Raw genomic sequence first — 24539 nt, forward strand, 5'->3', positions numbered from 1 at the left:
CCTCTCTCTCTGAGGTTGAGAAGGTGAGACTGAAAACCCAACCATCTAATCACTTGGTTGGTTTCCCTGGCAACCAGCCCCTATCCCACAGCTTTCCAAAAGTCAGCTCCTTAACATAAATACAGTGTGGTTCAAAGAGGTTTGTTTTGAATGTCAAGACACACATCACTCTAATCACTTAGGAAATTCCAAGAGTTTTAGGAGCTCTGTGCTAAAAACTGGACAAAGATCAAATATGTATTTCTTATTATAAATCACATTATCATGGGGTGGGTGTGGGGGAAGGGGGAAGCTCTGAATTGATATGGAATGATTTCTTGAATATATTGTTAGGTGGAAAAAGAACAAGGATCACACACAGAAATGGGAAACATCAAACTTTCCAACTTTTGCACAGCAAAGAACACAATTAAGAGAGAAAAGGCAACCTACAGAATGGGAGAAAATACCCACAAATCACATGCCTGATAAGGGGTTAGTATCCAGAAGAGGTAAAGAACTCCTACAACTCAACAACAAAAAATCAAATAATCCAATTAAAATTGGGGCAAAGGATTTGAATAGACATTTCTCCAAAGCTGATATACAAATTGCCAACAAGCATATGAAAAGATGCTCAACATCACTAATCATGAGAGAAATGCAAATTAAAACCACAATGAGGGGCGCCTGGGTGGCGCAGTCGGTTAAGCGTCCGACTTCAGCCAGGTCACGATCTCGCGGTCCGGGAGTTCGAGCCCCGCGTCGGGCTCTGGGCTGATGGCTCAGAGCCTGGAGCCTGTTTCCGATTCTGTGTCTCCCTCTCTCTCTGCCCCTCCCCCGTTCATGCTCTGTCTCTCTCTGTCCCAAAAATAAATAAACGTTGAAAAAAAAAATTAAAAAAAAAAAATAAATAAATAAAACCACAATGAAATATCACCTCACACCTAACAGAATGGCTACTATCAAAGAAACAGAAAATAAGTGTTGATGGGGATGTGGAGAAATTGGAACCCTTTTGTACTATTAGCAGGAATATAAAATATAAAATGGTATGATCGCTATGGAAAACAGGATGGAAGTTGCTCAAAAAATGAAAAATAGGGGCGCCTGGGTGGCTCAGTCAGTTAAGCATCTGACTTCAGCTCAGGTCATGATCTCACAGTTCATGGGTCTGAGCCCCGCGTTGGGCTCTGCAATGACAACTCAGAGCCTGGAGCCTGTTTCCGATTCTGTGTCTATCTCTGCCCCTCTCCAGCTCATGCCCTCTCTGTCTCTCAAAAATAAATAAACGTTTTAAAAAAATTTTTTTAATGAAAAATAGACTACCATATGATCCAGCAATCCCACTTCTGGGTATATATTCATAAGAATTGAGGGGCGCCTGGGTGGCTCAGTCGGTTAAGCGGCTCACTTCGGCTCAGGTCATGATTTCGCGGTCCTTGAGTTCGAGCCCCGCGTCTGGCTCTGTGCTGACGGTTCAGAGCCTAGAGCCTGTTTCAGATTCTGTGTCTCCCTCTCTCTTACCCTCCCCCGTTCATGCTCTGTCTCTCTCTGTCTCAAAAATAAATAAACGTTAAAACAAAAAAAATTTTAAAAAGAATTGAAAACAGGATCATGAAGAGATATTTGGACACCTCCATGCTCACAGCAGCACTATTCACAATAACCAGAAAGTCAATGAGCTATGGATGAATGGATAAATATAATGTGGTATATACATACAATGGAATATTGTTAAGCTGTAAAAAAGGAAGGAAATCTTGCCACATTCTACAACATGGATGAGCCTTGTGGACATTATGGTTAAGTGCAATAAGCCAGCCACAAAAATAATGCATGATTTCAACCATATGAGGTATCTAAAATAGTCAAACTCCTAGAAACACAAAGTAGAATAGCCACAGGCTGGAGGAGGGGGTAATGGGGAGTTGTTCCATGGGTACAGAGTTCCAGTTTTATAAGATGAAGAAAGTTCTCAGATCTGTGGCACAACAATGTGAATATACTTAATGCTACTAAACTGTACGCTTAAAAATGGTTAAGATGGTAAATTTTTTCATCACAATTAAAAAAAGGTCACAAGTTTTTACAGAAAAGAAAAATAAGAATACACACATACATACACTGGGTGAGTGAGAATTGTAGTGGAGAGCCTAGAGACAGAACCAAGATTGAAGTAATTCTTTCAGTATAGTCTTAAATTGTAAACCATGTACATATTTGATATATTACAAAATTAAATCGATTGGGTGCTGGGTGGCTCAGTCAGTTAAGCATCCAACTTCAGCTCAGGTCATGATCTCACAGTTCGTGAGTTCGAGCCCCACAGCAGGCTCTCTATCAGCACAGAGCCTGCTTCAGATCATCTGTCCCCCTCTCTCTCTGCCCCTCCTCCCCTGCTAAATCTCTCCCTCCCTCTCTCTCTCTCAAAAGTAAACAAACATTAAAAACAAAAACAAAAAACAAGAGGGGCTCTGGGTGGCTCAATCGGTTAAGCATCCAATTTCATCTCAGGTCATGATCTCACAGTTGGTGAGTTCCAGCCCCACATCAGGCTCTGTGCTGACAGAGCCTGGAGCCTGCTTCAGAGCCTCCATCTCCCTCTCTCTCTGCCCCTCCCCTGCTCTTGTTCTCTCTCTCGCTCTCTCACTTGTTCTGTCTCAAAAATAAAAACATCAAAAAAAAAAAAAAAGAGAGAGAGAAAAAACAATATAGGGGTGCCTGGCTGGCTCAGTCAGTGGAGCATGTGACTCTTGATCTCGGGGCTGTAAGCTCGGGCCCCACATGGGGGGTAGAGATTACTTAAAAATAAAATCTTTAAATGGGGTGCCTGGGTGACTCAGTCGGTTAAGCGGCCGACTTCGGCTCAGGTCATGATCTCACAGTCCGTGAGTTCGAGCCCCGCGTCGGGCTCTGTGCTGACAGCTCAGAGCCTGGAGCCTGCTTCAGATTCTGTGTCTCCTTCTCTCTCTGACCCTCCCTCGTTCATGCTCTGTCTCTGTCTCAAAAATAAACAAACATTAAAAAAAATTTTTTTTTAATTAAAAAAAATAAATAAAATCTTTAAAGGGGTGCCTGGGTGACTCAGTCGGTTAAACATCCAACTTTAGCTCATGTCATGATCTCACAGTTCCTGAGTTCTAGCCCTGCATCTGGCTCTGTGCTGTCAGTGCAGAGCCTGCTTAGGATTCTCTCTCTTCCTCTCTCTGTCTCTGACCCTCCCCTGCTCATTCTCTCTTTCCCTCCCTCTCTCTCTCTCTCCCTCCAAATAAATAAATTTTAAAAATTTTAAAAATCTATAAAAAATAAAAATTAAAAAAATAATCAATGCCAAAGACTTAATGCTAATTGCCTCAGGCACAATAATGGTATTGTGTTTTTAGTACTGCCTTAGATGGAGTCAGGCTTGAAATAAAAATGCTTAAAGTGTAGAAGAATGACACTATTTTTAAAAGATGCATCCTGGGGCATCTGGATGGCTCAGTTAGTGAAGCACCCAACTCTTGATCTCAGCGCAGGTAATGATCTCATGGTTCATGAGTTCAAGTCCCATGTCAGGTTCTGCACTGACAGTGCTGAGCCTGCTTGGGATTCTCTCTCTCCCTCTCCCTCTACCCCTCCCTCTCTCTGCTCTGCAATCCCCCCCTCCCCATGCACATGCATGCTCTCTCTCTCTCTCTCTCTCAAAATAAATAAACTTTAAAAAAAAAAAAAAAGAGGCATCCTGAGGTGTTTAGGGGACAAATAGCATGGCATATGCAATTTAATTTCAATTGGTTGTTGAGAGGGGACGTAGATAGCTAAAGCAAAATGGTTAAGTGTTAGTAACAGGTAAATCTAAATGGAAGGTAATAGATATTCATTCTTTCAACTTTTCTGGATGTTTGCAATTTCTCATAACATAAAAAGATAAGAAAGTTACCAGAATATCCCACATCCAAAAAAGGAGAAATGGCTCTTAAAAGTATCTTCCTAAGTGGGACAGTGAATAGAGCAGGAGCCTATAACAAACTCAGCCTCAAGCACAATTTTACATTTATCATCCCACCCAAGGACCTACTCAAAATGGGTAAGGCATAGTGCCAGGTACTAAAGGACACAAAGTAACAGAAGGCAGTCACACAGACCCTAGGCTAACTGGAGACAGGAATTATAAATAAATAAAAAGGAGAGCCTGGGTAGCTGAGTGGGGTTAAGTGTCACACTTCAGTTCAGGTCATGATTTCACGGTTCATGGGTTCGAGCCCCACGTCAGGCTCTGTGCTGACAGCTCAGAGCCTGCAGCCTGCTTTGGATTCTGTGTCTCTCTAGCTCTGTGCCCCTCCCCCACTCACGCTCTGTCTCTGTCTCTCTCAAAAACAAATAAACATTTAAAATGTTTTTAATAAATAAATACATGAAAAGTTTCTGAAGACCTTATTAATGGGATGAGATTTAGCTGGATTTTGAGGAATGGATAGGTTATGAATAGTCTAGAGGAGGAAGACAGGCAAAAAGTTAAAGCCAAGGAGTAGAAAAAAACCAGATCTGTGTGAAATGAATCCCAGTAGAATCATGAGAATAGTTTTTGTGGAAAATTCACTCACTTCTATAAAACAATTTTTAGAATGCCATGGTTTTATGAATACAAAAATGTAAGGCAATGAAGGATCTGCCTTCAAAGATCTCACAAAGTAGTGGAGAAGATACACAATCAAAATACATTAAACAGAGATATGTACCAAATGCTTTAATAACACAGGGAAAGGAATAGTTTACAAGAGAATGAGACTGTCAAGTCTTTAATAAAGATATCTGAGTTAATCTTTAAGAACTGAAAAGTGGAAGGGAGGCAAAATAGGTGAAGGGGAAAAGGTACAAACTTCCAGTTATAAAATAAGTCATGGGGATGTAATGTACAACATGGCAACTATATTTAATAATACTATAGTGCATATACGTAGATCCTAAAAGTTATCACAAGAAAAAAAAATGTGTAACTTTCTATGGTGACAGATGTTAACTAGACTTATCGAGGTGGTCATTTTGCAATAGATGTAAATACTAAATCATTATGTTTTACACCTGAAACTAATATCGTGTTACATGTCAATTACACCTCAAAATAAATAAATAAATAAATAAAAACACCCTACAAATGACTTAGCCAACTAAATTCAAGTAACAGAAAGAAAAATGCCAAAATTTATTGAATGCTTACTACATTATCATTTTCTTTCACCTTTGAGATAACTATTATAATAATTAACACTTTCATATGTAAGGAAACTGATGTTCAGAGTTTCATTACCTGACCCAATATTTTAAAAAAAGCTAGTTAGGGGCGTCTGGGTCTGGGTGGCGCAGTCGGTTGAGCGTCCGACTTCAGCCAGGTCACGATCTCGCGGTCCGTGAGTTCGAGCCCCGCGTCGGGCTCTGGGCTGATGGCTCAGAGCCTGGAGCCTGTTTCCGATTCTGTGTCTCCCCCTCTCTCTGCCCCTCCCCCGTTCATGCTCTGTCTCTCTCTGTCCTAAAAATAAATAAACGTTGAAAAAAAAAATTTTTTTTTTAAATAAATAAATAAAAAATAAAAAAAAAAGCTAGTTAGTGGTAAGCCTGGCATTCAAACCTAGGTCTTTCTGATGCCGGAAGTCAAGCCCTTTCCAACACTACCCAGCTCTGAGAATTTATAAGCATTCAAATTATGAATATACGGTACAATACAAACATTATGAAGTCAGTCAATTTTCACGAGAAAATACGACATAAAACAATCAATGACCAGAAATAGAGAAGTGTAATTTGGGGAATATTTTCCAACATACTTAAGAGCTTCCATGTCTAGGACTAATGTAAATCTTTCGCAATGTGGACACAAATGTTACCAGCCACAGTGTGTGTTCAAGGAGGAAAGTTTTTAAACTATGTCACTGTCAAAGACAAAAGATAAAATATCTTGAAGCATTAAAACTATGGTCAGGAGACCTACTTGTCACAACACATTACACAGCAACAGAGAAACTTTCACCATTCGACAAAAAAAAAAAAAAGAAGAGAAGAAAAGAAAAGAAAAACAGATATAACCTCTCTTACAAGCAAAAATTTCAACACAAAATCTTGGAATGTTCTGGAGTCTTAAAAGAACAAATCTGCAGTGTTTAAGCAAGTTGTAAGTTTATGGTATTTAATTAAATATTCTTTGATAATAAAGATTTCTAATCTGCAGACTACAAATAATACCACTTTATCTAAAAACAGTACTAAGACCCCTAATTTTTTGCTAAGCAACCTCAAAAGGATTACATATATATTCATAAGTGAGACTTTCACTAATATTTCTGTCAATATATCTGTTGTAGTTTGGTTTTCTTTTTATTTTTATTTTTTAATAAAAAGCCCAACACTGGGTTTGAACTCACGACCCTGAGATCAAGAATCAGATGCTTAACCGACACACAAGCAACAGATTTGTTGTAGTTTTAAAGCTTTGCTATAACCTTACTTTCCTACTCTGAAATATGAAAAGAGTTTGGAATTTGGCAATAAATAACAAGTTTTTCCCAAAGCAATGTGAAATATGGACTTATTACTTAGCAAAAAGAACTGGAAAAATACATTAAGTGGTTAGCAAAAGTATAATTAAAGCCTTAGATCAAGACAAATTTGTGATGGCAAAATCTGACCTTTAGTACTTTTCACCAAAGTATGTAAGTTAAGCCATCAACATCATAGATAAGAATTTATTTGTAACTACATCATGGTGATGTAAGGTCAACTTTCTATCAATATTCTTACCACGAGTACAAAAAGAGAAAACTTTTCCGTAAAGTTCAATTAAATAGGCTAAAGAGTAACTGCAAGCCTCTGCCAAAAAAAAAAAAAAAAAAAAATCGTTCCAGTTATTTTATCTTCCAAGCAAGGAGACCAATTAAAAACTGCAGAAGTATCTTATGGCGATTAAAGATGGGTGTCAAATGCAATTAAGATTAGGAAAAGAAAAAGCCACCATGAGAACAATTAACATGTTTCCTTTTAACAGTCTCTAAAAGTTTTGTTTTAAATAGATCTACCATTGCATCACGTTCACAGGCAAAAATACTGCATACACTCTATCTCCAGAGTGTACTTAAAAGTCAACTCAGCGCTCCCAAAAGGTATTTCTTTTAACACCGGCTTTTTTTGTTCATACTCTAATGTCTTCCAAAGTTCCTAAACAGTTAAGATAATGTCATCTGTGCAGAAATTACTTAAAAACATTCTTGACAAGTTTTCTACAAATAACAAGTACTTTTCTGATCTGATTTAAACAGATCCAATTACGAAATTCCCTGTCGACCCACCTTCCTCTTACAACGGAAGGGTCACTAACCACAAGGGTGACAAGAGAGTATTAGTATTTCTTTAAAAGAAAAAAAAAAAAGCAAAAATCCTAAATACGTAGTTGTCAGGAAGCAACTTAAAACCGGAGATAAAGAGGGAGTTACTGTAGGCACACTTGCAACTAGCATGATCGAAAGCAAGCAAAATAGGAATGTAACTATTCCAAAGGAGAAGGGTTTTTGCCCGTCAAGCTGTGGACCTATTACAAACACCAATTTCAAAACACGATAATATCGAGGCTAAACCTGCTGCTGTTTCACAGGCTTCCCATTAACTTCCCGTGACCCTTGAACCAAAAGCCGCACTCCATTCAACTCTCGGCTCGGCCCCTTCCACTCCCGCCCCAAATCTACGTTTAACGCGCTTCCCTTCTCCAAACTTCACGTCTTATCCGTGGCCTACCCTACCTACGTCTTCTCGTCGCCAGTCAGGGGCCTTACTTCCACCATGCCCTCCTTTTCTGGTCTACCTCAAGCCTCCAGCTCCCTCCCCTAAAAGTCGACCCAGCCTCAAAGGGCCCTCCCGACGACGATGCTCCCAGTTCTTCCAACCTGTCCCCAGGCGCCCCTCTAGGCCCCCAAAGCACGCAACGGCCGAGCTTGAAAATGGCGGAAAGTGCCATCGTCTGCAGCAAGCGAGCAGTCCCGTGCCGCCGCCGCACTCACCCTCCGGCGCTGAGCAAAGCTCCTAATGAATGGCGAGCGAAGAGTTCGTCTCCACCGCCGGGAAGGTCTCTCGCATCTAGCCTCTTCCCTCCTCCCCTCTCAATCCCTCTCCTCCAAAGGAGCAGCCGCCATCTTCCCCTACGAGCCACCGAGCGCACGCCCTGGCGTCACCACGCACCGTCGGACGTTACTACGTCACTCGCGCCTGGGGCGCCTAGCTCGGTCGGCCTCCATCTGCGCAGGTGCGTAGGTGAGGGGTGGGACCTGGCCGAATCCCCTTGCGGCTTGCCTGAGGGCTTCCTTTGTTCCCGCAGAGCGGAAGTCAGCGTTGCCAACGGAGGCGCGGCGAAGGTGTTAAGCGGTGCTGACTTTCTTCGCGCTGTGAGCTAAACTTAATGCCCTCAAGAACACCCAGTTTTTCAGGGTTTGAATAAGAAATTTGTTCGGGGGCGGAGTGGCAGTTCTAGCGTGGGGCCTAGAGTGAAACTGTGGGCAAGGCACTTGGCCATGCTAAGTCTATTTATCCGTGAAATTGGAGTTCCTGCCTGCTAGTATTTTGAGCATTTAAATGAAAGCACTTAGCTTAGTCAAGCGTGCAGCTGGAGTTTATATCACCCCAGTGCAAGTCGGGCCTCTTAGTGTGACTCCCTTCCTGAGAGTCAGACCAAGTTATAAAAGCTGAACCATGTGGTACGACCACTTTGAAAAACATTTAACAGTGTCTGTTGGAGCTAAGTTTATACTCACTCGGCGTGCGACCCAGCAATTGGAATGAGGGCATACATCTAATAGAGGCTTGTACAGAAGTGTGCATAGCAGCTTTGATCAGAATAATCGATCCATCCAGTGTCCATCAGTGCTGCTGCATGTAAATGAACCGTAGTGTGGTTATAGAGTGAACTACATGAAATAAGTACTGATAAACACAACTTGGATGAATGTCACAGATGCCGTTAAATCAGGGGCAAAAGAGGACAGGGATGATTCCATTTATATGAGGTTCACAATACAAATTACAAACAAATGGTCTTCTAACTTTTGGGAAATAATACGACAATGTGAATAAAAAATTTTTTAAATATTGGGCAACTGGCTGGCTCAGTTGTTAAAGCATACAATTCAATCTCAGGGTCGTGAGTTAGAGCCCCATACTGGACAGAGACATTACTTAAAAAAATAAAGGGGCATCTGGGTGGCTCAGTTAAGCATCCAACTCTTGATTTTGGCTCAGGTCATGATTTCATGGTTCATTAGTTCAAGCTCCATATCAGGCTCCATGCTGACAATGTGGATCTCTGGCTTGGGATTCTCTCTCTCTCCCTCTTTCTCTCTTTCTCTCTCCCCCCCTCCCTCCCTCCTTCAAAGTAAGTAAATAAATAAAAATAAATAAATATGGGGCACCTGGGTGGCTCAGTCAGGCATCCAGCTTCAGCTCAGGTCATGATCTCGCAGTTTGTGAGTTTGAGCCTCATATCAGGCTCTGTGCTGACAGCTCAGAGCCTGGAGCCTGCTTCAGATTCTGTGTCTGCCTCTCTCTCTGCCCCTCCTTTGCTCGCTCTCTCTCTCAAAAATAAATGTTTAAAAATTTTAATAAATAAATAACAAGGTTTCAAAATGAAAGACTTTTATAGGCAGATGGGATTGGGAACAAGGAAATTAGACAAAAAAGTGGATTAGTTATGGCAAAGTCACTTTGCTTTAGAGGATGGCAAAGGTCTATCAGGCAAATTACCTAACTAGTGCTGATAGATGATTCCTGAATGACTGCTTGAAGATCCCACTTCTGGGGGTGAACCGAAACTATACTTACGTCTTGTTTTGGTGATGTGGGGCTAAATTTAAGTGACTCCATTTTATGGTGGTCTTGTTTTTTAACACTAGGATATATGAGGGTGTATATCCCCTTAGAGGATATGGTAGAGGTGGAAATGAGAGGAGCAGGGATGATGGCTGGTGTGAAGGAACTCATAATTCAGTCAATAAACCACTATTTAAGCCATAAACAGTACTGCCCTGCATTTCCTCTAACGTCCAAGCACAGAATGAACCAGATCTCAAAGAGTTCCTTGCAGTACAAGAGACAGACAATTCCAGTTCCATGTCGTTAGTGTAGGATAGGATAGCAGGAACACTGAAGGACAGTCCAGTCAGGATGGAATGCAGGATTCTCAGAAGCTGAAGTTGGATAATGGAGTCAGGAGAGTGACCTTAAGGCATCCACCCTTAAGTAGAATTCTAAAGGTAGAAAAGAAAAATGACAAGCAAGTGGCCCGTTCCTAGATATTACAGCTCCAAGTGGTAGGGAAGGCATTCAAGCATATTAAAGTATCCTGATCCTTGAAGAGTCTTAAGATGCGCTGCATTAGAGGATCAATCTAATCATAAGTAAAAGCTATTCATACCTCTAATCTTGTGAGTCATGCCAGGAAAATGGTTTTGTTTTAATATTTTATTTTTAAGCAATTTCTACATCCAACATGTGGCCCAAACTTACAACCCTGAGATCAAGAGTCGCACATTCTACCAACTGAGCCAGCTAGGCGCCCCAGGAAATTTGTTGTTATTGTTTTTAAGTTTATTTATGTATTTATTTTGAGAGAGAGAGTGCAAGCAGAGTCACGGCAGAGAGACACAGAGAATCCCAAGCAGGCTCCACACCGTCAGTGCAAAGCCCAATGCAGGGCTTGAACTCACAAACCATGAGATTATGACCTGAGCTGAAAGCTCAATGATGCTCAACCAACTGAGCCAGCCAGGTGCCCCATGTTTTTTAAATTGACTAGGAGATAACACCACAAGTATACAAACAGTCATATTCTATAGAATTCTATACAAGTGATCTATCTCCAAGAAAAGTTATTAAAGAATAGAGGCATCAAGGTGCATGGCTGGCTCAGTCCATAAAACAGGAGTCTTGGTCTTGGGATGGTGAATTCAAGCCCCACATGGATCATAAAACTTACTTAAAAAAAAAATAGAGGGGCGCCTGGGTGGCGCAGTCGGTTGAGCGTCCGACTTCAGCCAGGTCACGATCTCGCGGTCCGTGAGTTCGAGCCCCGCGTCAGGCTCTGGGCTGATGGCTCGGAGCCTGGAGCCTGTTTCCGATTCTGTGTCTCCCTCTCTCTCTGCCCCTCCCCCGTTCATGCTCTCTCTCTGTCTCAAAAATAAATAAAACGTTGAAAAAAAAATTTTTTTTTTAAAAAATAGAGGCATGGAACTGTTACAGATTGATTTATCAATTAGAGACTTAAGAAAAAAATTCAGCTGAGCAAAATTGAAGATCTAATTGGCTTTGTTAAGCTGCTTATGAATCCTGCAGCATCCCATCCAGCAAATACAAAAGAACTTCAAGGAGCTATACAAAAGGAAGGGTTTTATAGACAGAAATGGGGTAGGATAGTTAGCAGAAGAAAAGAAAGGATTGTTTCAGATAAGATCACCTTCCCTTGGTGGAGTGAGAAATCTTATCAGGTGAAATATCTCAACTTCCTTTGGGAGATGGAGAGGGCCCCTGTCACAGTGTTGGGAAGGAAAAATTTTCCATACCCTTCAAGATTCTTCTAGCTAGTCTAAGAATAAAATTGACATGAAACAGATTAAGAGGAGGAAAAAGCCGATTTAATTACATGTGCAAGAAGGCCCAATAACAAAATTCAGACCAAACAAATTAGCAGGGCAGGCAGTTTTTGTAGTTTTTACACAAAGAGACAATAAATCTTTGAGGAATTGACAGGACAAAGAAAATTCATGTTCATGAGCTTCAATTAGTAAGGAATTTTATTTTTATTTAAATTTTAGCTAGTTAACTTACAGTGTAATACTGGTTTCAAGGCATAGAATTCAGTGATTCATCACTTACATACATACAACACCCAGTGCTCATTACAAGTGCCCTTCTTAGTACCCATCACCCATTTAGCCCATCCCCCATCCCCCTCCCTCCATTCACCCTCAGTTTGTTCTCTGTCGTTAAGATTCTTTTGTGGAGGTGCCTGGGTGGCTCAGCTGGTTAAGTGCAGACTTTGGCTCAGGTCATGATCTCAAGGTTTGTAAGTTCAAGCCCCAGGTTGGGCTCTGTGCTGACAGCTCACAGCCTGGAGCCTGCTTTGGATTCTGTGTCTCCCTCTCCCTCTGCCCTTCCTCCACTTTCTCTCTCTCAAAAATAAATTTAAAAAAATTTTTTAAATATTCTTTTGTAGTTTGTTTCCCTCTCCTTTCTTTCCCCCTTCCCATATGTTCATCTGTTTTTTAAATTCCACATAAGAATGAAATCACATGGTATTAATAAGGAATTTTAAACTGAATTTGTGTTGGGGCAGTAAATTAGTATAAAGTAGCATCATTATTTATATACCCTTCTCAGGTCTAAATTCCCTATCTCTGGTAATAAGTATATATCATTACCTCCTGGTGTAGAAAGGATGCAATTCACGAGGGAAATTTCTATCCTGTTTTCTGGAGACAAAGGGGCATCAGACATCTTTTTCAGCATTGGCTGTTTCTTAAGTAACTTTTACTTAAAATAATCAGTATGCCACGGGGCACCTGGGTGTCTCAGTCAGTAGGCTTCCAACTCTTAATCTCAGCTCAGGTTTTGAACTCAAAATTTGTGAGTTTGAGCCCCACGTTGGGCTCCTACACTGCCAGCTTGGGGCCTGCTTGGGATTCTCTCTCTGCCCCTCCCCTGCTCTCTCTTGAAAGCACTTTCTCCCTCTCCCTCTCTCTCAAAATAAATAAATAAATGTAAAAATAATAAAATAATCAGTATGCCAAAGTAGCACATTTTGGGTTGGCTTAACCTTGGCCCATACGACAGATTACCTCACTGGTGCTGGCCAGAAAATCCCTGACTGACCAGGTAAGATTGCATTCCTGGAGGAAGTTGAAACAGCAATTACATTAAGTATTAAACCTCAGTTTGGCAATGTGGCCTATCATGAATAAGTGACTCCGTTTTGGACCTGTGATTTTTCTTTTTAACAAAAGACATGCTAGCTAAATGCAATGTGTGGCCCTTATTTGTATCCTGAACTGAACAAATGGACTTTAAAAAAAAAAAAAAAGAAAAAGTAAAAAAATTTTTGAAAAACTGGATATATTTGGACATGGATTGGGTAGATACTAGATGGCATTAAAGAACTATTCAATTTTTTACATGTAACAATGATATTTAAATCTTAAAAATCTTTTCATATTAGTTACATTCTGAATTATTTGTGTGTTAAAAGATATATAAAATGATGTAATAGGGGTGTCTGGGTGGCTCAGTCAGTTAAGTGTCTGATACTTGATTTCAGCTCAGGTCATGATCTCGTGGTTAGTGGGATTGAGCCCCACATCTGGCTCTGTGCTGACCTCTCTCTCTCTCTCTGCCCCTTCCCTGTTCACACTCATGTGCACGCATGCACACACACTCACTCTCTCAAAGAAAGAAACTTAAAAAAAAAGTTTAAAATATTCCAGTCAAGGACATCAGCAGGTATGGTTAAGTAAGGACATCCAAAAAGGCACTCCTCCATAAAAGGAATAAACACATTGGCAAAAATTTTTCAAAATCAACCTGAATTTTCAGTTTTTCAGAATTTGGGAAATTAAGGGTTTGCAACGATTGGAGGAATGTTTTTGTTTTTTTTTTTTTTAATAGCTGAATATCCTTAAGGGGGAAAGGGAGGAAAGAGGGAGGTAGATGACACAAGTTGGCTAGGTGATAGGCGAGAGTTCATTATACGCTATTCTGTTTTTGTGTGTATTTGAAATTTTTTTTAAATAAAAGGTTGAAGAATTGCCTCGTCGATTTGGAGGGATTAATGGCACAAACTTAAAGGTACAAAAGGGAAAACAGTGAAAAGAGGATCACTCTCTCACCCTCACACACTCTCTCACCTCATGCCACACTTACCAAAGAGAGTACCTTTCCAAAGACACATATGTGAAAATACTGTACACAAGATTTTTTTTCTACATAAATAGGATACTATACAAACTTACCTTGCTTCTGTTGTGACAATATATCTTGACTCTTTTAATTTCTCAGTTCACACACAGATATGTCCTTCAACTTTTAACAGCTTCATGGTTTTCTGTCATATGGTTGAACAATATTTATTTAAGTAATATCTATACCCAATGTGGGGCTCAAACTCACAACCCCAAGACCAAGAGTCACATGTTCTTCCAAATGAGCCAGCCAGGCACCTCTGAACAATCATGTAATGAGTGCTCTATTGATAGCACTTAGGTAACTTTATATATATATATATATATATATATATATATATATATATATATATATATGTATGTATTTACACATATATTTTTATATATATTATATTTTTATATATTATGTATTCTTATATTTTTTGTTTATTTATTTAAGTAATCTCCACCACCACCACCCCCCCCACCCCAGTGTGGGGGCTCAAACTCAACTCTTGAGTTTCTCCCTGACTTACAAAGCGCCAGCCATTTCAGCTTGTTTTCTCTGCATCAGTACCCCTACCCCCATTCATGTCTTCGCTCTTAGCATTCTCTCTCCTGATCTGGAACTCTCCCTGCCGCCCCCCTCTCACCGATTTTTCTATCTTTGGCAGATCAAATAGCATCTTCTCAAAAAGGCCACCCCCAAGCACTATATCTAATGTAGCATTTGTTCCCAGGCTAATCTACATAGTTGGGTTTTTTTTCTTGTCTGTCTCTCCCCACTAGCATGAAGGCTCCAGCAGAGCTGGAACCTTCCTATCTTGGTCTCCTTCTTTAATCCCAGCCTGATATGGTGGGCACATAATAAAACATGTTAAATGAAAGACCCGATGTAAAGATTGTAAAAGCATTAGAGAGCATAAAAGCATTAAGTGCGTTACAGTGTTTTAAAAATTCCCCAAGTGTGTGAAGTTTCAGTAAGATATAGAAAACACTTAACAGTGCCTAGCCACAAACACCTGGGCTCACAGGCAGGCTGCCCTTGATCCTTCTCTATTTTTTATTTTTAATTTTTTTTAATTTACATCCAAATTAGTTAGCATACAGTGCAACAATGATTTCTGGAGTAGATTCCTTAGTGCCCCTTCCCCATTTATCCCATCCCTCCTCCCACAACCCTTCCTGTAACCCTCAGTTTGTTCTCCATATTTATGAGTGTCTTCTGTTTTGTCCTCCTCCCTGTTTTTATATTATTTTTGTTTCGCTTCCCTTATGTTCATCAAAGTCCTCATATGAGTGAAGTCATATGATTTTTGTCTTTCTCTGATTTCACTTCGCATAATACCCTCCAGTTCCATCCACATAGTTGCAAATGGCAAGATTTCATTCTTTTTGATTGCAGAGTTAATACTCCATTGTGTATATATATATATATATATATATATATATACATACATACATATATATACACACACACACATATATATATATATATATATATATATATGTCATCCATCGATGGACATTTGGGCTCTTTCCCTAGTTTGGCTACTGTTGATAGTGCTGCTATAAACATGGGGGTGCATGTGTCCCTTCGAAACAGCACACCTGTATCCCATGGATAAATGCCTAGTAGTGCAATTGCTGGGTCATAGGGTAGTCTATTTTTACTTTTTTTTTTTAATGTTTTTATTTATTTTTGAGACGCAGAGAGACAGAGCATGAGTAGGGGAGGGGCAGAGAGAGAGAGGGAGACACAGAATGTGAAACAGGCTCCAGGCTCCGAGCTGTCAGTACAGAGCCCGACGCGGGGCTGGAACTCAACGGATTGTGAGATCATGACCTGAGCCGAAGTCGGATGCTTAACCGACTGAGCCACCCAGGCACCCCTCTATTTTTAGTTTTTTGAGGAACCTCCATACTGTTTCCCAGAGTGGCTGCACCAGCTTGCATTCCCAGATCCTTTCTCTATTTTGAATGCAAGTAAATCCGGGAGTTACAAGACCTGTGTGTGTACATGTATGAGAGAGACAGAAAGAGGAGATTCAGCTGAGTAGTACCCCAGGGCTATACCAATTACTAAAATATCAAAATACTTTCATAAGTAACCTCTGACCACTCCCCATCTCCCCAGGACCTTACCCTGATCTGGCATTAGAGGCTTAATGTCTGACAGCACTAAGGTCAATGGCCCCTAAGTTGTTAAACATTTTGAAAACCACCCCTGCTCGTTGAAAATTAGAAACTGGCAGAAGCCAAGTTTCTGAAAAGGTGAGTTCTGATCAGATCCTAGTTAGAATCCCAGAGCTACCTCTGTGCAATCTTACATAGAGAAGCAAGCTATGATTATGATTTAAACCAGCCCATTTTTATCCACCAAGAACAGGACATAGAGCTAACGGTTTTGTTTTTCCACTTTAAAGAGGCATATACAACTGGCAGCCTCTTCATCCGATCCTGAAATGCAAACAGAGATGTCGAAAGCTGTGATACCAGATGCAGAGCTGCGGTTCACCCAGCTGTGAGTTTGCAGTCCACGGGAAGTTGGTGACTAGGAGGGACAACAGCAGGCTGGCACCATAAAAGGAGGCACTGAAACTGCTGAAGCCTTCTCAGGGGCCCTGATGAGGCAAGGCAGGAACTGGAATCGGGCCCCCTCACCCCTAACCACAGAATCCAGTGTTCTGCTGCTAGGTCTGCAGAAGAGCTGAGCCAACCAACCCCTGAGTAATAGAGCTCAGGAGGGGACAGTCACCTAAAATGGAAGCTTGCTGGCAGAACAGGAACAAACCAGTCTGCACTAAGATAGATGTCAACGCTGACCTTTCACCGACTTTGTCCACCATTACAATATAAAAATCATGCCCAGGAGTGGAGATTTCACAGGCTAATTAGACGTGCGAGGCAAGAAGCAGCATGACCTTTAAGTGGAAAAAACAAACAATCCTTGCTCCTACATGTTTAGACATTACCCTTTTCCCACCTAAGTCTCTATCAGGCTCTCTGGGAGACTTCTCCTCTGGAAGCCAGCCTGAAGACTCTCCTTTGTGTTGTCTCTCCTGTGCTGGAGCACAAGCCCCAGTAAAGGCTTGTCTGGAACTCTCCTTTGGACTCTTGTCAATTTGTGCTGTTCAGAGAGCCCAAGCCAGTTTGGTATCACAGCAGGTAGCTGAGGCCTTCGCTCCTGTCTATCCAAGTGAGTGCAGGCTTAGCAGGGGTCAGCAGGCATGAGATCCAGAGCTCCCACATCCATAAGGGGAAGGGGGGCTAAACAGTTGGCACTTCCTGTCTACTCTGAAGTAAACTGACCTGGATGAGAAGGCAAGTTCAGTTCTCAAACATCCCTTTTGGAAGTACAAATGTTTACCTCTTTTGTGTGTTTACTCAAGTATCTAGTTTTAACTTTAAGTCAAATAAAAAAAAAAACAAAAAACCTTTTTTTAAAGTAGGCTCCATGCCCAACGTGGAGCTCCAACTCACAACCTGGAGATCAAGAGTCACATGCTATTCCCACTGAGCCAGCCAGGTGTCCCAAAATAAAAAAATTTTTTAAAGGTGTGTGTGTACACATATATTTATAAAAAATATGTTTTGTGTATATGTATATACAAACACACATATATATATTCTAGCCTTATTGAGGTAACTGACATATAACATTGTATTAATCATTATATATATCTAGTAAGATGATCACCACAATAAATTTACTTAACATCCATGACCTCACATAGTTACAATTTTTTTTCCAGTGGTGACAACTTTTAAGATCCACTCTTAGCAACTTTCAAACATACAATACAGTATTATTAACTATAGTCACCATGCTGGGTATTATGTCCCCAGGACTTATTTATCTTATAACTGGAAATCTGTACCTTTTGACCACCTTCACTCATTTCACATACACACACCAACTTTTGACAAACCAATCTGTTCTGTTTGAGTTTGCGTTTTTTAGATTCCACATATAAGTGAGATTATAGGATATTTGTCTTCCTCTGACGTTTCACATAGCATAATGTCCTTAAATGTCCATCAAATACAAAATACAAAATACTTGGGTTGTAAGCCATTTAGTTCCTGAAAAAAGTTCACCTGTTTAGTAGGTGAGAAATATTTCATTAACAACTGATCACAACATACCACACCATTTCTCTATCGGAGTAAGAAATCAGTTGGGGTGCTTGGGTGGCTCAGTTGGTTGAGCATCCAACTTTGGTTCAGGTCATGATCTCATGAGACCTGCATTGGGCTCACTGCCGTCACCGCAGAGCCTGCTTCGGATCCCCTGTCCCCCTCTCTTTCTGCCCCTCCCTTGCTCACACTCTCTCTCAAAAAACAAGTAAAACATAAAAACAACAACAACGACACCAAAAACACCTCAGAAGGATAGAGGGAAATTATTTTATTTATTTATGTCTTAAAAAAATTTTTTTTAATGTTTATTTATTTCTGAGACAGAGACCGAGCACGAGCAGGGGAGGAGCAGAGAGAGGAGACACAGAATCCGAAGAAGGCTCCAGGCTCTAAGCTGTCGGCACAGAGCCTACGGGGAAATTATTTTTAAAAAAAGAAAAGAGGGGCACCTGGGTGGCTCAGTCAGTTAAGCATCTGACTTCGGCTCAGGTCATGATCTCACACAGTTCATGGGTTTGAGCCCCACATTGGTCTCTGTGCTGAGAGCTCAGCCTGGAGCCTGCTTCAGATTCTGTATCTCCCTTTCTCTGCCCCTCCTCTGCTCATGATCTGTCTCTGTCAAAAATAAACGTTAAAAATTTTTTTATATTTATGAGAGAGAGAGAGAGAGAGAGCGAGAGCGCTCCAGTGGGGGGAGGGGCAGAGAGGGAGACACAGAATTCGAAGCAGGTTCCAGGCTCTGAGCTGTCAGACAGAGCCTGTCACAGTGCTCAAACCCATGAACCACAAGATCATGACCTGAGCTGAAGTCGGACGCTTAACTGACTGAGCCACCAAGGCACCACCCCCCCAGAGTTTTTTTAATAATAAAAGAAAAGAAATCAGCTCTTGACAGAGCTTTTTCTGTATTCCAGATATTTGATATACAATTTCCAGAAATAGAATCACTAGGTCAGAGCATGAACATTTTTATGGTACTTGATCTATATTGGTGGGCTTTTGTCTATACTACCTGCCGTGAACCACCTCCACCTCCCTCGCCCCCTCCAATCATATGGTTCCCTGGGGAATATCTGTAGTTAATGAACTTAGTGACACTTGTCTTCACATGACCAAATCTACTAGCCTACAGCCTACATGCATGCTTTGTATGCTCACATTCTCCATGTTCTTTCCTATGAAAATAGATAAACCATCTCTGTTCTTATCGTACCTCTCCTCTACTTAGGCACTAGACCCAATTTCTTCTTTCCTCTATGTGGGCTTTGCTCTTGCAGTTGCCTTCCATCCCAAGTAGTAAATTTGTCAGCCCCTGGGTCATTCCTATCAACAGATAAACATGCACAAAGCATCTTCCGTCTCCGATCCTCTCTTGACTCCCCATTTCCCCTGCCAGTTCTCTCTCCAAAGCTGTTCCCTTCACACAACCCTTCCCCACATAGCTACACACTGACCTCAGGGCCACTATCTTTTTGTTTCTTCTAAGCTCATTCCCACCTGAGGATCATTGCACTTTGTATTCATTCTGCCCTGCAGGTTCTGTCTCCAGACTTCTGTCCTCCTAGGAAGAGCCTCTGACCGACCAACCTCAAGTAGGCCCCCAAGAAGTCACTCCATTGTTACCTGTGTTCTTCATGCATTTATCACTGCTGGTAATCACTCAGTATCTCTTCTTACTACACTGCATGCTTCCCGAAAGAAAAGATCTTGTTGGCCTTATCATCCCTGTATCCTTGGATACTGGGACAGTGTCTGAGAGAGGTAACAGGTGTTCAGCACACACTTTCCAACTAATGAAAGCCATGTGGGATGTAGCTGAGACGCAGGTGGAAAAAATAAGCAACTGAGTCTGCAAGGAGTTTTAAAGTCTTCAGAGAAAGGCTGAGCGGAGTCCTGCCAGGCTAGAAATCAACTGTCAAGTGGAGAGGAAGGGGATGGACATTCTAAACAGAGGGAGCAGCATGCTATGCTCAAGACAGGCAACCTGGTTGGTTCCTGGACCCTTGAGAAGTTCATTGTGGCTGAACTGCAGGTAGGGTGTGAAGTCATCTCACTTTGTACATGTTCACACGCATGTGATCTTGAGCATCACAGCATGCTAAACTCCTAAAGACACAAAATCCTAGAAATACTTTAATTGAACATGCCTGCCATGACCACCCAAGAAAGAAAGAGAGAAAGAGAAAAAGAGAGAGAGAGAGAGAAAGAAAGAAAGAACGAACAATGTACAATTGAGCTTCCAGTTTCAAGTTCAAACTGATGCTGCAGCAACTTTGGTTCGGGTCAGTGAGGTGGTATCAGGCCTGACCGGCTAGCAGCTTCCTTCAGTTTACTCTCCAGGTTAGCTCTCAGAGCTGGGAAATTAGCACAGAGACCCCCAGGAATTTGAAGGGCTGTCCTCTCAGTGAAAGGTGGGCCCTGTGTTTAAAAAAGTCTCCCTGAGAAATCAAAACCTGGCACATGTGCCACATGTGGATTTGTATTCAAATTGACACTGCCCATATGGTGTAGGAATGCCTCAGCTGAGAAATGATTGTCAGAAATGTGCCCAGGCCATTGATGCTACAGGCCTGGAGACATGCACACAAACAGTCCTACAGTGCAGACATGTTTCCACAATTAAAGATCAAATTAATACAAAACAAATGAATATACACCAAGAACTTGAGATAACCAAAGAGTCTGAAAAAATATATATATTTAAAATATATTCAAAAGAAACGATAGAAACCATGATGCAAAAATAAGACACTATTAAAAAAACAGGCTGATTTGGAAGACACCAAATTAAAAATCATGAAGTAGAAAACTGTAATTATTGAAATAAGCAATTTGGGTTAGCGTTGAGGAGTGTGGGAATGGTGGAGAGTGATGGGAAGTGACTTAATGGATACAAGGCTTCTATGTGGAGTGATGGAATGTTCTAAACTTAAAGACTGTTTTGATGGTTGTACAACACTGTAAATATACTAAAGATTTTTAATCTGTACATATTGAATGAGTGAACTTTATGGTACACAAGTTTATTTCAATAAAGTTGTTTAAAAAACCTCAATGGACACATTAAAGAGCAAATTAGGCATACCTAGAGAGAATTAGTGATTGAAAAAATAGATTTGTAGAAATCATTCAAAATATAGCATCAAGGTATAAATAAATGAGAAATGTAAAAGAGAAGTCAAGATACAGAAAATCAGAAAACCAAATCTAGATCTAATAAAAGTCAGGGAGAGAAAAGGGAGAATGGAAAAGAAGCTGCAGTTAAAGCGACAAAAACTAAGAACTTGTCCCAAATCATAAAAGACATGAATCCACTCACAGAAGCATGGTAACCCCTAAGAGGATAAATAAAAATGAATCCATACCCAGATATCTTGTAGTGAGGTTGTAAAACACAACAAACAAGAAAATCAAAAAAGCAACTAGAAACATTATTTACCAACATTAGGACTGTCAGATTTCTTACTAGCAACAAAGAGGTCATACAACAGTGGACTAACATGATCTTTAAAGTACCCTGGAGGGCCTCTGTGTGGCTCAGTTGGTTAAGCGTCAGACTGTTGATTATGGCTCAGGTCATGATCTCATGGTTCATGAGTTTGAGCCCCCCATCGGGCTCTGTGCTGACAGCACAGAGCCTGCTTGGGATCTCTCTCTTCCTCTTTCTCCCCCCGTCCCCCCCCTACTCACGCTCGTTCACTCTCTCTCTCTCAAAATAAGTGAATTAAAAGAAATAAAAGCTCCCTGGAAAGTTAATGTCTATATAGAATATGGACTCCTGTAACTACTATTCAGAACGACATTAAAAGACATGTTTGGCCAAAGTCAGGCTGAGAGCATTTACCCTCACACTGATTCAAAGAAGGATCTTTGTGAAAAAGAGAACAAACCAGGAGGAAGGGAGGGAGAGAACAATAAGCAAATAAGCTGATAAAAATGTGAGTAAATCCATGCATCAACTGTAAAGTAACAACTAATATGTATGTATGTAGATGTGTGCATCCCTGGTAAAAATAGGGTCAAGCTGAAGTCCTGGACAAAAATAGCCTGAAAGGGAAGGGGGTTGGAACTCAGGAGCTGATAATGTGATTAGAACTGAAGCGTTCCACTGTCCTTGTGTTACTTAGGAGAGCTAAGACTTTAGTAAGACAATTGGAAGTATTCAGTTTTAAGGGTGACTACCTAAAAAATATATAGAAGGTACAACTTTCCAAGGAAGATGAAGGCAGGGCTGTAACACTCACTCCAATACCAGGCAGGCTGACACAGAAAAGCATGGCAAGCAGGAAATACATCTCCTTATGTCTCACTGAGGCTGCAGACTTGGAGAGCTGGCATCCTGTCTTACTCCTAGATCATTACAGGACAGCACTTAATGCAAGGAAGTTGCTCATTAAGTGATAACATGGGGGATTTGTCTTTTGTGTATTTTTTTAAAGTAGTTAATCTATTTTGAGAGAGAGAGCAAGCAAGCAGGGGAGGGGCAGAAAGGGAGAGGTGGAGAGAGAATCCCAAGCAGGCTCTGCACCGTTCGTGCAGAGCCCAACGCAGGGCTCAAACTCACCAACTGAGATCATGACCTGAGCCGAAATCAAGAATCAGACGCTTAACTGACTGAGCCACCCAGGCACCCAAATGTTTATTTTTGAGAGAGAGAGAGAGAGAGAGAGAGAAAACACAAGCGGGGGAGGGGCAGAGCAAGAGGGGGACAGAGGATCTGAAGAGGGTTCTGTGCTGATAGCAGAAGAGCCCCAAGCGCAGCTTGAATACATGAACTGTGAGATCATAACCTGAGCCGAAGTTGGACGCTCAACTGAGCCACCCAGATGCCCCGCTAGTAGAGGCAGATTTTTAAAAACAGAACTTATATTATACAGAAACTCAGGGGCACCTGGGCAGCTTGGTTGAGCGTCCCACTTTGGCTCAGGTCATGATCTCGAAGTTCATGAGTTCGAGCCCTGCATTGGGCTCTGTGCTGACAGCTCAGAGCCTGGAGCCTGCTTCGGACTCTGTGTCTCTCTTTCCTTGCCCCTCCCCCGCTTGCTCTCTCTAAAACAAATATTAAAAAAACACACACACACACACACAAAACTCAGGGGTGTATAGAAAATGATATACATCTTTAAACCCCAGAAATTTGGAGACCAAATTTTGATTAATGGCCCGATTATCACTACTGCTTTTGTTGAGTTAATCTTGCTGAAATCTTCATTTCAATGGCCTGTAGGACATTGGTGTTGGGAGCCAAGAGTTGTGCTGTTCAACACAGTAACCACTAGCCACTGGTGACTGTTTTCTTAAAATTAAAACTAAGTAAAATTTAAAATTTGGCTCCCCAGTCACACTAGCCTCAAGTGCTCAATTGCTACTTGTGGCTGGTAACTACCGTGGTGGACAGGGCATGGAATATTCCAGTCTTGCAGTTTCGTTGGACAGCTTTGACTTGTCATTCCAGATTCCCAGATGTCTTCCGGACTATTTGTCCGGCCCTTCCACCTTATCTCATGGGACTGCTGCCCTTATTTTACTACTTCAGGTGCATTCTCACTTCTCCCTGCAGCTCCACACTAACCTTTCTCAAAATGGGGGATGTGTATTTAACATTTACTAAGTACCTACTCAGTGCCATGCAATGGGGAAAGGAGTCACACATGACTGAAATCTGAATGTTACTCCAGGTTTGGTGGCTTACAGACCTGCCTTCACTGTCACCATTCACCTGGCTCTGCCTCTAGTCCCAAAGCGCCCTCCTGCTGACCGGAAGGAAGACTGCAGACACATTATTAGCAAGTGCTACTTGGGACCCAGATCTACCCAGTTTCGATCTTCATCCAGGGCTGCATAGAAGTATTCGTCAGGGTTCCTTGTGGCGACTTAATGGCAGTAATCACATGTATATTTTTCACAAGTGTCAGTTTAAACCCTTAATCGTAACTGCTTTCATAGAATACTAAATTATACCAACACTGGGTCTGACCTTGGCTCAGAACTCTTCCCCCCAAAAATTGGAATTATGAACTGAGTATTAAATACCAGGAAATTCTGGTCGACTTTCCCAAGTGCAAAAATGCTACTTACAAAATATTATTTTTTTAAAGTTTACCCAAACTTTAAAAGTTTTGTTTATTCATTTTGAGGTGGGGAGGGGCAAAGAGACAGAGAGAGAAGGAATCCCAAGCAGGCCCTGCACTGTCACCACGGAGCCTGATGTGCGGCTTGAACCCACAAACCATGAGATCATGACCTGAAGTCAGACGCTTAACCCTAGGCCACCCAGGCACCTCCAGAACAAAGTGCTTTATTTTTAATTTTTTTAATGTTTGAGAGAGAGACAGAGAGAGAGAGAGAGAGAGAGAGAGAACGAGTGGGGGAGGGCAGACAGAGAGGGAGACAGACAAAGAATCCACAAAGCTGCCTCCAGGCTCTGAGCCATTAACACAGAGCCCCATGCGGGGCTCAAACTTGTGAACCAAA

The 24539-nt window shown here is 41.4% G+C and overlaps 1 protein-coding gene across 4 annotated transcripts in view; it reads right to left on the reverse strand.

Annotated features, from left to right (window-relative positions):
- WDR33 (WD repeat domain 33) overlaps positions 1–8090 on the reverse strand; it is a 108642-nt gene extending 100552 nt beyond the window's left edge. For all 4 annotated transcript variants that reach the window (XM_047084338.1, XM_047084337.1, XM_047084339.1 and 1 more), the window contains exon 1: positions 8007–8090. The gene's annotated coding sequence lies outside the window, so the exon portion shown is untranslated. The remainder of the gene's footprint in view (positions 1–8006) is intronic.
- Between the last annotated feature and the right edge of the window lie 16449 nt (positions 8091–24539).

The sequence above is a fragment of the Lynx rufus genome, unplaced genomic scaffold (assembly GCF_022079265.1).
Source record: "Lynx rufus isolate CCGP_SWC_20201006 ecotype Redwood Valley unplaced genomic scaffold, mLynRuf1.p SCAF_2, whole genome shotgun sequence".
Taxonomy (NCBI): Eukaryota; Metazoa; Chordata; class Mammalia; order Carnivora; family Felidae; genus Lynx; species Lynx rufus.